The 11,222-nt window shown below is 49.8% G+C and overlaps 1 long non-coding RNA gene across 1 annotated transcript; it reads right to left on the bottom strand.

Annotated features, from left to right (window-relative positions):
* Positions 1-2,876: 2,876 nt before the first annotated feature.
* LOC146889885 (uncharacterized) lies at positions 2,877-10,147 on the bottom strand. Its single transcript, XR_014999406.2, has 2 exons — positions 10,034-10,147; positions 2,877-3,598 (listed from the first exon to the last, which is right to left on the bottom strand). It is a non-coding gene; the product is annotated as an uncharacterized LOC146889885 (long non-coding RNA).
* Positions 10,148-11,222: the final 1,075 nt, after the last annotated feature.

Here is an 11,222-nt window from a genome sequence, read left to right as displayed (position 1 = left end):
GTTGAGTGCAGAGCCCAGTGCTTCCTGTCTGCTATCCAAGGATTCTACCAGCTGAACCCAACATTTAAATTGGTTTTTGTTTGTTTGTTTTGTCTGTTTAAGACAGGGTTTCTCTGTGTAGCCCCGGCTGTCTTGGAATTCACTCTGTAGACCAGGCTGGCCGCAAAGTCAAGGACCTGCCTGTCATTGCCTCCCTTGACTTAAAGGCCTGTGATACCACATCTGGCTTTGTGTACTCCAGGCTGGCCTTGAACCCCCCACATAGCCGAGGATGCCCTTGAACTCCTGGTTCTCCTGCACCCACCTCCCTTGTACTGTGATTTCTTTTCTTTTGGGGGCAACACTTGGGACTGAACCCAGGACCTTGAACATGAGCTCCACCCGTGGCCTTAGGTCGGAGGAGGGAGGCGCTGTCACGCGCTCCGCAGCGTGCACAGCTGGATTTACTCCACAGAATCTTATCAAGCTGCACGCTTGGAAGAGAGTGCTTGCTTTGTGTGCGCAGTAAGTTTCAAGTGGACTTTAACAAGGTGACTTCTCACTGGGAGATCACACAAATAGCCCCCTGTATTTTCCTCTTCTCAGAGTTAAAAGTCTTGTTATTTGTGAGCCCCGAACCCACCTGGAGTTGGGAAGGAGCTAATTTTACTCGTTCCATATGGACCACCGCTTGCCCCGACACCGTTTTTAAGAGAGCCTGTTTTCTCCTGGTAGCTGGCGTTGCCTCTGTCAGATGGTGAGCTCTCCTGTTGGCACTGTTCCGTGACTGCCCTGCCCCCATTGCTTCTCTCCTTAGCCTGATGCCAGCGTCTTTCTGTCTCACATCTTTCTGTCTCACTTTCTTTAAAAAGATTAACCATCTAATGGGGCACAGTGGCACCTGCCTGTCTGCTGCTTGGTGAATGGGAGGTCTGGATTACTTTTTGCGGGGGAATCTTAGAAGAAAGCAAAAGTCTCCCAGTGGGTCCGACCAGTACTAGAAGCCTGGTTGGTGCTGTTTGGTCATTGTTTCCTAAAGTCTTCATTATTGTTCTTTTACCTTGTTTTTATTTATTTTTAAATGTTATTTATAAGATGGGGGTAACGGCGAGTGCCTTTAGTCCTAGTTCTTGGGAGGCAGAGGCGGGCAAATCCCTGAGTTCAGATCAGCCTGCCAGGGCTACACAGAGAAACCCTATCTTGAAAAACCAATAAAAAGGGCTGGAGAGATGGCTCAGCGGTTAAGAGCATTGCCTGCTCTTCCAAAGGTCCTGAGTTCAATTCCCAGCAACCACATGGTGGCTTACAACCATCTGAAATGAGATCTGATGCCCTCTTCTGGCCTGAAGGCAGGCATACACACAGACAGGATATTGTATACATAATAAATAAATAAATACATATTTTTTAAAAGTGCACATATTTTTAAAAAAAGAAAAACCAATAAAAATTGTTATTTATATGTGATTGTGTGTGTGCATGATGTGGGACATGTGTGCTCCAGAGTACTGAGGTCAGAAGGTGGAGGTCAGAGGCCAGAGAGCATCTCTCTGGAGCTGGTGTTCTCTTTCTGCCTTCACATGAATTCTGGGGATCAAACTGAGATCGTCAGGCCTGAATGACACTGCTTTTATCCCCGCCCCCTCCACCACTACCCCACTTTCAGACATCTCACTGTCCCCCCCAGACATCTTACTGACCTCCCCCTCCCCCACCCACCTCAGATATCTCATTGGCCTTGTTTTAAATGAAACTTAAATCAGAAGCACTTTGCATGGGTGTGTGCGTGTGCATGAATATTTCGCTCGCATGCATGTATGTTCACCGTGTGTGTGCCTGTTGCCCTTGGAGGTCAGAGAGAGTACTGGATCAGCTGGAACTGGAGCTGTGGAGGGCGTGAGCCAAGCGGTGTCAATCAAGTGCTGGGAACCGAATCCCAGCTTTCTGCAAGAGCAAAAGTGCCCTTAACCACGGAGCCCTCTATCCAACCAACCCCATTTGGTTGTTTTTTTGAGACAGGGTTTCACGTAGCCCAGGATGGCCTTGAACTTGATTCTTGGTCTTTCTAGTGTTGGAACTTCCTTTTTGCTAATTATTAACTAATCTGTGTGTGTGCATGTGTGTGTGCATGCCTGCAGGTGCCACGGTGCTTGTGTGAAACTAGAGAACAACTCCTAGGAATCACCTCTCTCCTGCCACTTTGTGGGTCCCGAGGATCGAACTCAGGTTGTCAGGCTTGGTGACAGGTGTCTTTGTTTGCTGAGCCCCCTCCCGAGTGGGAGCGCCAGGATTTCAAGTCCCTGCTGCCACATTCAGTTTTGATTTTAAGACCATGCTACCACATCCAGCTTCACTGGAAGATGCGAAGGGAAGAAATGGTGGGAAGGGCGCTGTGACCAGTAGACTGGCCAGATAAGGCCAGGACCGAAAGGTCAGGTTTCCATCCGGTAACTGCTGCCGTGTCCAGTTGAGCAGTAAACAGCCTTAAATGTCAATGGTCGGGAGACGGAGATTAATGGACAGGACTCTACGAACCATTGAGCATGGGGTGAAGCCAAACTCAGAATCAAAGATGACTCCTTGGCTCAGTCCTAAATGAGAGGAAGGCAGGGTAATCAGCCGAGACAGGAAAGGCCTGGGGGATGATGGGAGCTTGGGAACATCGCTTAAAAATGTCCACTAAAGGGACTGGAGAACTAGCTTAGTGGTTAAGAGGACAGGCTGCTCTTCCTGAGGTCTGGGACTTGACTCTTAGTTCCCCGGCAGCCATTAAGAAGCATCTGTAATTCCAGTTGCGGGTGATCTGATGCCTCATTGGGCAGGCATTCATATAGTGCACACACATATATGTATGCAAAGCACCTGTACACATAAAAATGAAAAGTAAAACATCAAGCTGGGTGGTGACGGCGCACACCTTTAATCCCAGCACTTGGGAGGCAGAGACAGAAGGATCTCTCTGAGTTCGAGGCCAGCCTGGTCTACAGAGCAAGTTCTAGACCAGACAGAGCTACACAGAGACACCCTGTCTTGAAAACTAAAACATAAAAACAAACAATTAGTCTTTAAGTACCTCCTGCTTATGTTAGGTACTGCTGGTTCTCTTAGGGCCTCGCACTAGGTCCAAAAATGCTGGATCGCTTGCCAGCAGTGAGGCCCGGGTTGGTGACTTCACCTTCTGAATAATTACATCCTCCTCTGCCTCTTTCTGCCAAGGCCTCCTCCAGTTGCTGAGGGTCACGGGTGACGATGCAAGCAAAACCATGAACTCGGTAAATGACAATTCCTGTTTCATGAGTAATAATGATAGAGCTGCGATCAGACACACTGCTTCCTATTCCTCTCAGGAACTCAGTCCTCTCGTGTAGCCCGAGCTGGTCTTAAACACTCTCTGTAGCTATGGCTGTGATGTGACTTGTGGTCTGCTTGCCTCTGCTCTCCTGTGCACCATTCAGGCAAAACTCACCAAGAGGAGAGGTGCGGTGAGGACCGGAGGGGCCACTGTAACCTTGGGTCTGAAATCAATGTCAACAGACAAGTTTGTCAGTAGACAGTTTTTGCGTGGATCTGAAGAGGGCAGCCAGCTGCAACTATTCGGAACAGAATGGCGGTGCTGGTTCTGAAACGGCAGAGTGAATTAGGAAGGTGTGAACACGAAAACAGAACAGAAGACAAACGACTAAGTCATCGGTGGAGGGGCATGTCTTTTGGCACAGACAGCACTTAGGAAGCTGAGGCAGGAGGATCACCATGAACTTGAGGGCAGCCAAGTCTGCAAAGCGAGACTAAGTGGGGAAGGGAGGGGGAGTGGAGTAAAGGAGGGAATACGGGTGGGGGCAGCTAACGCTAAGGGCCATTTGAGGGTCATATGGAAACCTATTGTAGAAGCTTCCTAAAATATATACATATGTGAAAGAAATGGAGTCACCAAATAACGGGAGAAAAGGCTTCAACTAGACATCATTTGCTACCAACTGAAATCTCCTGTGTGGGGGAATGGGTTACATCAAAGGGGCCCCCACAGGAACCCCGAACATCTCAGGCTATTGCCAAGGTGATTGGTTGCACAAACTGATAAGAAGACCGTATTGCTAAAAACACATATCTCAGTGGACAATGGTGGCTGATTAGAACATTGACCCCTACTGATTAGCGTTCATGGTACTGGAAGGTGCCCTGCATGCTAACAGAGGAGAAAGATAACCACCAACCTAGCTAGAAACCCTCTGAGCCACAATGGTGACCTGCCTTTAAGATACACCCGTGTAGTAGCGGCACAGTGTGGGAGAAACCAACCACTATCTGCTTGAATTTAAGCCCCTCTGCCTGAGACAGAACCCATGCTTGACACTGCTCAGGAGGTCAAGAACCTGAGATTAGATAAACTATGGGCCTAGGAGAAAACCAAATACTATTGTTCTCCTGAAGGAATGCAGCTGTGAAATGACTCCTAATGCCACTCTGCCGTACCATAGATCAGTGCCCCGCTCAGCCACCATCAGAGAAGCTTGCTGTTGCAGTAGGAACTACAACAGAGACTCACAACCGAACAGTGCAGAGAATGAGAGACTTTGGAACAGGATGTCTTCATACAACTCCTTTCCTCAGGGCTCAGGGAGCTATGCAGAAACCATGTCCTCCAGACACTACAGACCTGATAGACACATGAACTCATAGAGACTGTGACAGTACGCACAGAGCGTGGACAGGGTCAAGCCAGACAGGGTCCCGGTGGACATGGACCCCTCCCTTAGCCAAGAAGCCATCTGCAATTGACACCTTCTTATGAAGGATAAATTACTTTTCCCAACAGCGTCTCACTGAGTATATTAGCCATATTTAAGGGCAAGCCCCATGCCCAGAAGTGAACTCAAAACAAATTCAATGGTATTTCTGTAGATTTTGGGTCTCATATTGCTTTGTTTGGGCATTTTTGTCTTATTGGTGTTTTGCTTATATATTATGATTTCTGATTTTGTGTTTTTAGGTTTTTTTGTGTGTTTTAATGTTTTTTGTCTGTTTGCTTGTTGACTTTCTAAAGAGAGAAAGAAAAAGCATGAAATTAGGTGGCTGGGGAGGATCTTGGAGGATTTGAGTAGGGGAAATTGTGAGCAATACGAAGAAAATATTTTCAATTAAAAAAAAAAAGAGTGGGGCCAAGGGAGAAGGGCAGCTGCCTGGTTAACTAGAGACTGAACCTGCAGTCCACATGGGAGCTAGGCAAGCTTTGGACCCACGACCCTACTGAAGGAGCTAGGTGAGTTTTGAACTCACGACCCTACTGAAGGAGCTAGGCGAGTTTTGAACTCACGACCCTACTGAAGGAGCTAGGCGAGCTTTGAACCCACGACCCTACTGAAGGAGCTAGGTGAGCTTTGAACCCATGACCCTACTGAAGGAGCTAGGAAAGAGTTCTGCCCACCAAGCCATGCCTCAGCTTCTTCAGGGTATTTTCCGAAAGGATTAAGGCAGAGGGGGCTTTCTTAGTGGGTTGACTCAGGCAGATGGAATTTTTTTCAGGAAAAACTGGTCTGTTAGGGGATGCATCTTCTTCCTTAAAGCTAGAGTATGCGGCTAGCTGTGGTGGGGCCTGCGGATCCTAGGCCTTGGGGACTACAGGGAAGGGGCTCAGGAGTTCCAAGTCATCCTCTGCTTAGTTATGGAGCTTGAGGCTAGCCTGGGCTACACGAGACCTCATCTCAAAATATAAAGTGAAATAAATTGCTAGTCCTTGATACAGGCGCTCTTCCATCAATTAATAAACATTGCTGATTTGTGAAAATCAACACAGAAGCAAAAGAGCTCGCCATAGTGGTAGACCCTTGGAATCCCGCACTCAGTCTGGGGCGGGAGGTTTGCTACCTGATCAAGGCTAACCTGGGCTACATATCGAGGACCACGGCAGACAGGGCTATGTAGCAAGACAGTTGTATCCAAAACCCGAAGCAAAATGCAAAAGAAACTGGGCTCCGCGTCTAAGAATGCTGTCTAATACATGCAGCATTTCAAGAGACTCGCGATGGCTTCTCTGGCTTGGCCCAGTGGGAGAGGCGACAGGCAGCGAGGCTCCTCAGCCTCTAGGCTATGTGTGTGTGTCTGCTCACGCGTGCGGATGCAGGTGTGCCTTACTGCTAGGGAGGTCAAGCCAGCCGGCCTTTGCCCTTCAGGAGCCTCTACTGCGTCTGCCTCCCATTTCCTGAGGGGAAGGTAGGGCTGTAGACTCTTGCACTACCGTGCCTGGCCTTTACTTGGTTTCTGGGGATCTGAACTCAGGCCTCAGACTTCTGCCAGAAGTGCTTTTACCCATGCAGCGAGCTAGCTTCCTGGTCCTCTTCCTCCTTGTCTGCTCAGTCCAGGCTCTGGAGGGACAACAGTGACATACGCACTGTTCTCAAGAGCTCCGGAGATGCCAGGGCTGGAAGGGGACACTCAGGGATGTGGGTACAGGGGGACCCCCAGGAATGTCTGCGGAGCCTAGAGGCCCCAACTGGTGAAGGGAGCAAAACACAGCCATTGCTGCAGAGTTGTGGCAGGGCCTGGATTCAGACATAAGGGCACCATGAGTGCAGGGCGGATGTGTGTGGTGGGGTAAGGAGGCTGGTCAGGTCAAGGCCCATTTCCTTGACATCCTTGGGCCTCCTTAAGCGCTGGGGCCAGGCTTCTTCCCAAAGACTAAGCTAGACTCACTCAGGTGCCCGGATGACACGCTGCCTCCACAGCTGTGTCTCTTCAGCACTCAAGGCTGGCAGCCATTACCGCCCTCTGAGTATAAGGGGAAATACAAGAAGAAAGTCTACTTGGGTCCCCGAAGTCAGCTCCTGGGAACCTCCTGCGGGCTGAGTCTGGGTCAGCCCTGGGTGAGGGGTCTGCGGGTGCCTGGCCTCTTTGATTCTTCTCCACAAACCAGCATGAAACGGCACATAGGAGAGGGCAGCTTTCACAGCATGGCTTCTGCTAGCAAAAGATTTCAAGGAGCCTGGCAATAGTGGCGCACACCTTTAAACCCAGCACTCAGGAGGTAGAGGCAGGCGGTGTCTGGGAGTTCAAGGTCAGAATGGTCTACAGAGTGAGTTCCAGGACAGCCAGGGATACACAGAGAAACCCTGTCTTGAGAAACCAAACCAAGAGAACAAAGAGGGTGAGGGTTCATGGAGATGCTCATGGGGGGCTTCTCTTGTACCCCCATGAATACATATTACCTTAGTTGCTTATTTCGTGTCCATGGGGCTGCCGCAAATGTCTTAGCTGGGAACCTTCCATAGTCTTCCCTCAGCCTCCCTGCTTCGCCTGACTCCTTCCTTGGAGGCCCGAAAATAGGAGGCTATTTCCACCTTGACCAAAGGTCAGCAGAGAGTTGGAACTTAACTTTCCTCTAGTTCCTTCAAGGTTATTGTGCTTCTCCCTCAAACAAAGGTCCCACCCAGTTGTAGACCAGAGAGTTCTCTCTCAAGGTTACCGACAGGCGTGGCAGATAACACAGATAACAAGATTTTGTGCTCCAGAGAGAGAGAAACAGATCTGTTCCCACCTCCTACAAAAGTCTATGGCCCTACTAAGTTCCAGTTCCCTTATGGAGATAACTTGGGATTCCATCCAGGGAGTGGTTTGCCTATTGAATGTTTTGGCCTAGGAAGTGAGAGATACTCGTGTTTTGTTCTAGCAACAGACTGTTTAACTGTGACTGTGGCCCGCGACTTTCAATTGGTTTGTTCATTTCCTTGTATCACGTTGATTCAGTTTTTGTCTCACTCCTACCTTTTGGGGTCAGGGCTATTTTAAGCAGTTGGAAATTAAACGCGGGAGAATTTTCAGCACTCATTGGAATTCCCTCCCGATTGGCATCTTCACATTCTTGACTATATTTCTAAATCCCCACGCCTCTACCCTGGCGAGAGGTATGTTTGTTGGGGCTGGTCCCCGATACACTGGGTCTGTGGCAGAGGAGAGAGGCGGGAGATGGAAGACTTAGGAGCCGGATGACCTACCAGTCCCCACCTATGCTACCTATTCTCCACACCTTGCCTCAGTTTCTTCATCTGTAAAATGGGACGGTGTGCACCTCCCAGACGAGATGAGCATCTGGCAGAATAGGCCTTCAATAGCATAAATGTGGGGCTGGAAATGCAGGCCAGGGGGCAGCATCTGATAAAACCAGGTGCACACTTGTAATTCCAGCAGCCCTTGGAAGGCAGGGGGAGTAGAATCGGAAGTTCAAGGTCACCCTCAGTTATTATATAGAGCTCCAGGATTGCTTGGGCTACCTGAGACCATCTCAAAAAACGGTGAACAGTACTTGTCTGATGGGAACTTCTAGGTGGGGTGGGAGACCCGTGATTTGCTGGGTCTGCAGAGATGAATCACAGTTTTGGCGCTCTGGGCCTGCCTGTCAGCTCTGTCAGGAGTGCTGAGCCGCCCTCGCAGTGCGGCAGACGGTACACTGCAGGGGAAGAGTTCACGCCGCTCTTTCCTGAGGCTGAGACACGGAGGTGACAGCCCCTGCCCTCCCCTGGTGTCCTGACATTCACCTGCCCTGCGAGGGGTGGAGGTGACCTCAGTTCACCCCAGTCTTGGGAAGGGGGCTTGTGCTGGGGCTAGCCCTGGCCTCCCTTCATCCGGAAGCTCAGTAAGGAGCTTGGCAGGCACGGTTCAGGCAGCTTTGGGGGAGATGGTGGAGGTTACATGGGGTGACACCTCTCAATGGAGCATGGGGTCTGGGCTGAAGAAGGGAGCCCTGCTGACATTGGCCACTAGGCCTAGTCCTGCCGAGAATCCTCCATGGTGTCCCCTAGAGTCCCAGTAGCCGGGGTTATTTCTCTAGGAAGTCAGGTCTTCCCAGGAAAGATGACAAAGACCGTATTTTCATTTCAACTCACTATCGCTTCCTTTTTGTGGGCAACGGGTGACATGATCTAGCTCTGTAGCCCAGGCTAGCCCAGAACGTATCATGAAGCCCAGGCTAGTGTTCAATTTGTGCCTATCCTCCTGCCTTGGTTTCTAGGAGGGTTAGGCTTATAATTATGAACCACAAAGTCCAGCTTTTTTTTTTTTTGACTTATTGAGACAGGATTCTCAATTATTATGAATTCCAGGCTGGCCTCAAATTCATAATTCTCCTGCCTCAGCCTCCCCAGTATTAGGCACACAGGCATGGGCCACCACGCCTGGCCTTCTGTATCACTAAGTCCCACCCCTTTTTTTGAGTTCACATCTCATCATTCTTTTTCTTTTGGGGGCGGGGAAGAATTTGAGGCAGGTTTCTCTGCGTCACAGCCCCAGCTGTCCTGGAACCCACTCTGCAGACCAGGCTGGCCTTGAACTCACAGAGATCCTCACACCTCTGCCTCCTGCACTACCCAGAAGGTCCATCAGTCTTCCAATAACTAGGCTCGCCCATCATCTCCTCTATTCCCGGCAAGGAGCTTGTCACACCCCTGCTTTGCAGATGAGGAAATCCCCAGCTCCCGGAACTTGGCAGTTTGTCTAGCTAGTAAGCGGCTGTGTGCCTTCCTGACTCTGGGCATGAGGCTCCACAGGGGTTGGAGCCAGCGGGACGAGGTAGGGCTGGATCGTCCCACAATGCTCGGGAGAGGAGGCCCAGTGGGCATCAAGGAGTGACCGGCCTGTGTGGCAGATATCAGGGGAATGTTTCCTGGAGGGGCTGGGTGGGGGAAAGTTAGGAAGAAAACAGAGTTCAGTCCTGACTGACAGAGTGAAGCTGAAGGCGTGGGGACTCTGCTCATGAGGGAGGGAGGTTGGAAGGACCTCAGGTGCCAGGGTGTCCTGACCTTCTGCAGCCTGCCCGGAGGCTAGCTAGGAGATACCCGCCTGCGCTTAGGAACCCACTCTAGGGCAGACACTTTTGGCAAGACAGGTCACTGGCTCCTCTTTCTGAGAGGGGTTGAATGCCTGGGAACCACCTTGCCTTTCTCAGTAATTTCTCAGTCACCCCAGCCAGAGGTGTGTGTGTGTGTGTGTGTGTGTGTGTGTGTGTGCCGCGCGCGTGTGAGATCTGGAACCAAACCCAACACTTTGAGCATGATAGTTAAACACTCACCCGAGTTACATCCCAGCCTTGTCTGTCTCCAAATACTGGAAGCCCAGGCGCACGCACGTCCTGTCCCACAGCCTGATTCACGCTGGACGTCTTATCTTTAGCTGTGACCTTCAGAGACTCTGGCTTTTCACAGTGTCTTCCTGAAACACTTATTTACATTAAACTGTCAATGACTCATTCAGCTTAAAATGGAGTGACGATCAGGCCTGAGTATTCATAGGAATCATCTGGGGTGTGTGTGTGTGTGTGTGTGTGTGTGTGTGTGTGTGTGTATGTGTGAGAAGGTGATAACTACAGTTTGACTTGCTCGTTCTCAAACAATTCAGGAAAAAACAAAGACTAGGGTGCCCCCCCCCCCCACTTAGAATACCAGCTTCTGTTGGAAACAGTGGTGTGTGTTCCTGTGAGTACAGCATTCTTGAGACTGAGGCAGAAGAATTGCCATGAGTTCTAGGCCTGGGGCTGGGGCTGGGGCCATTGCTCAGTTGGTAGGATGCTGGCCTGGTATAGATGAAACCTTGGACTCAATTCCTAGCATTTCATAAACCAGGCAAGGAGCAGACACCTGGAATCCTAGCAGTCTGAAGATGAGGCAGGGAGAGCAGAAGTTCAAGGCCCAGTGGGAGGCAGAGGCAGGTGGATATCTGTGAGTTTGAGGCCAGCCTGGTCTATAAGAGTGAATTCCAGGACAGGCTCCAAAGCTACAGAGAAACCCTGTCTCGGAAAACCACACACACACACACACACACACACACACACACACACACACAAGACCAGCCTGACTTATAGACCCTGTTCACCAACAAATAGAGGCTGGTGGGATTGCTCATTGGGTAAAGGTATTTATCACCAAATCTGAGGACCCGAGTTAGAACCCCAGCATCCACAAGTGGAAAGAGAGAACTGACTTCTTTAAAAGTTCTTTGTAGATATATTTATTTTATGTTGTGTGTATGAGTATTTTACCTGCATGTATGTTGGTGGGAGAGAGGCCGCTTATTGGTTCCTGGCCGCTTAGCCCTGAAATAATCACACAGAAACTCTATTATTTAAAACACTGCTTGGCCAATTACTTCAGTGTATTGCTAGCTAGCTCTTACATCTAGAATTAACCCATCTCCATTATTTTTTAAAAATATTTATTTACTTATTATGTATACAATATTCTGCCTGTGTGTATGTCTGCACG

This window comes from Myodes glareolus, chromosome 24 (assembly GCF_982192425.1).
Source record: "Myodes glareolus chromosome 24, mMyoGla1.1, whole genome shotgun sequence".
Taxonomy (NCBI): domain Eukaryota; kingdom Metazoa; phylum Chordata; class Mammalia; order Rodentia; family Cricetidae; genus Myodes; species Myodes glareolus.
Note: the sequence above shows the minus strand (reverse complement) of the source record. Positions and strands in the feature narration are given on the sequence as shown.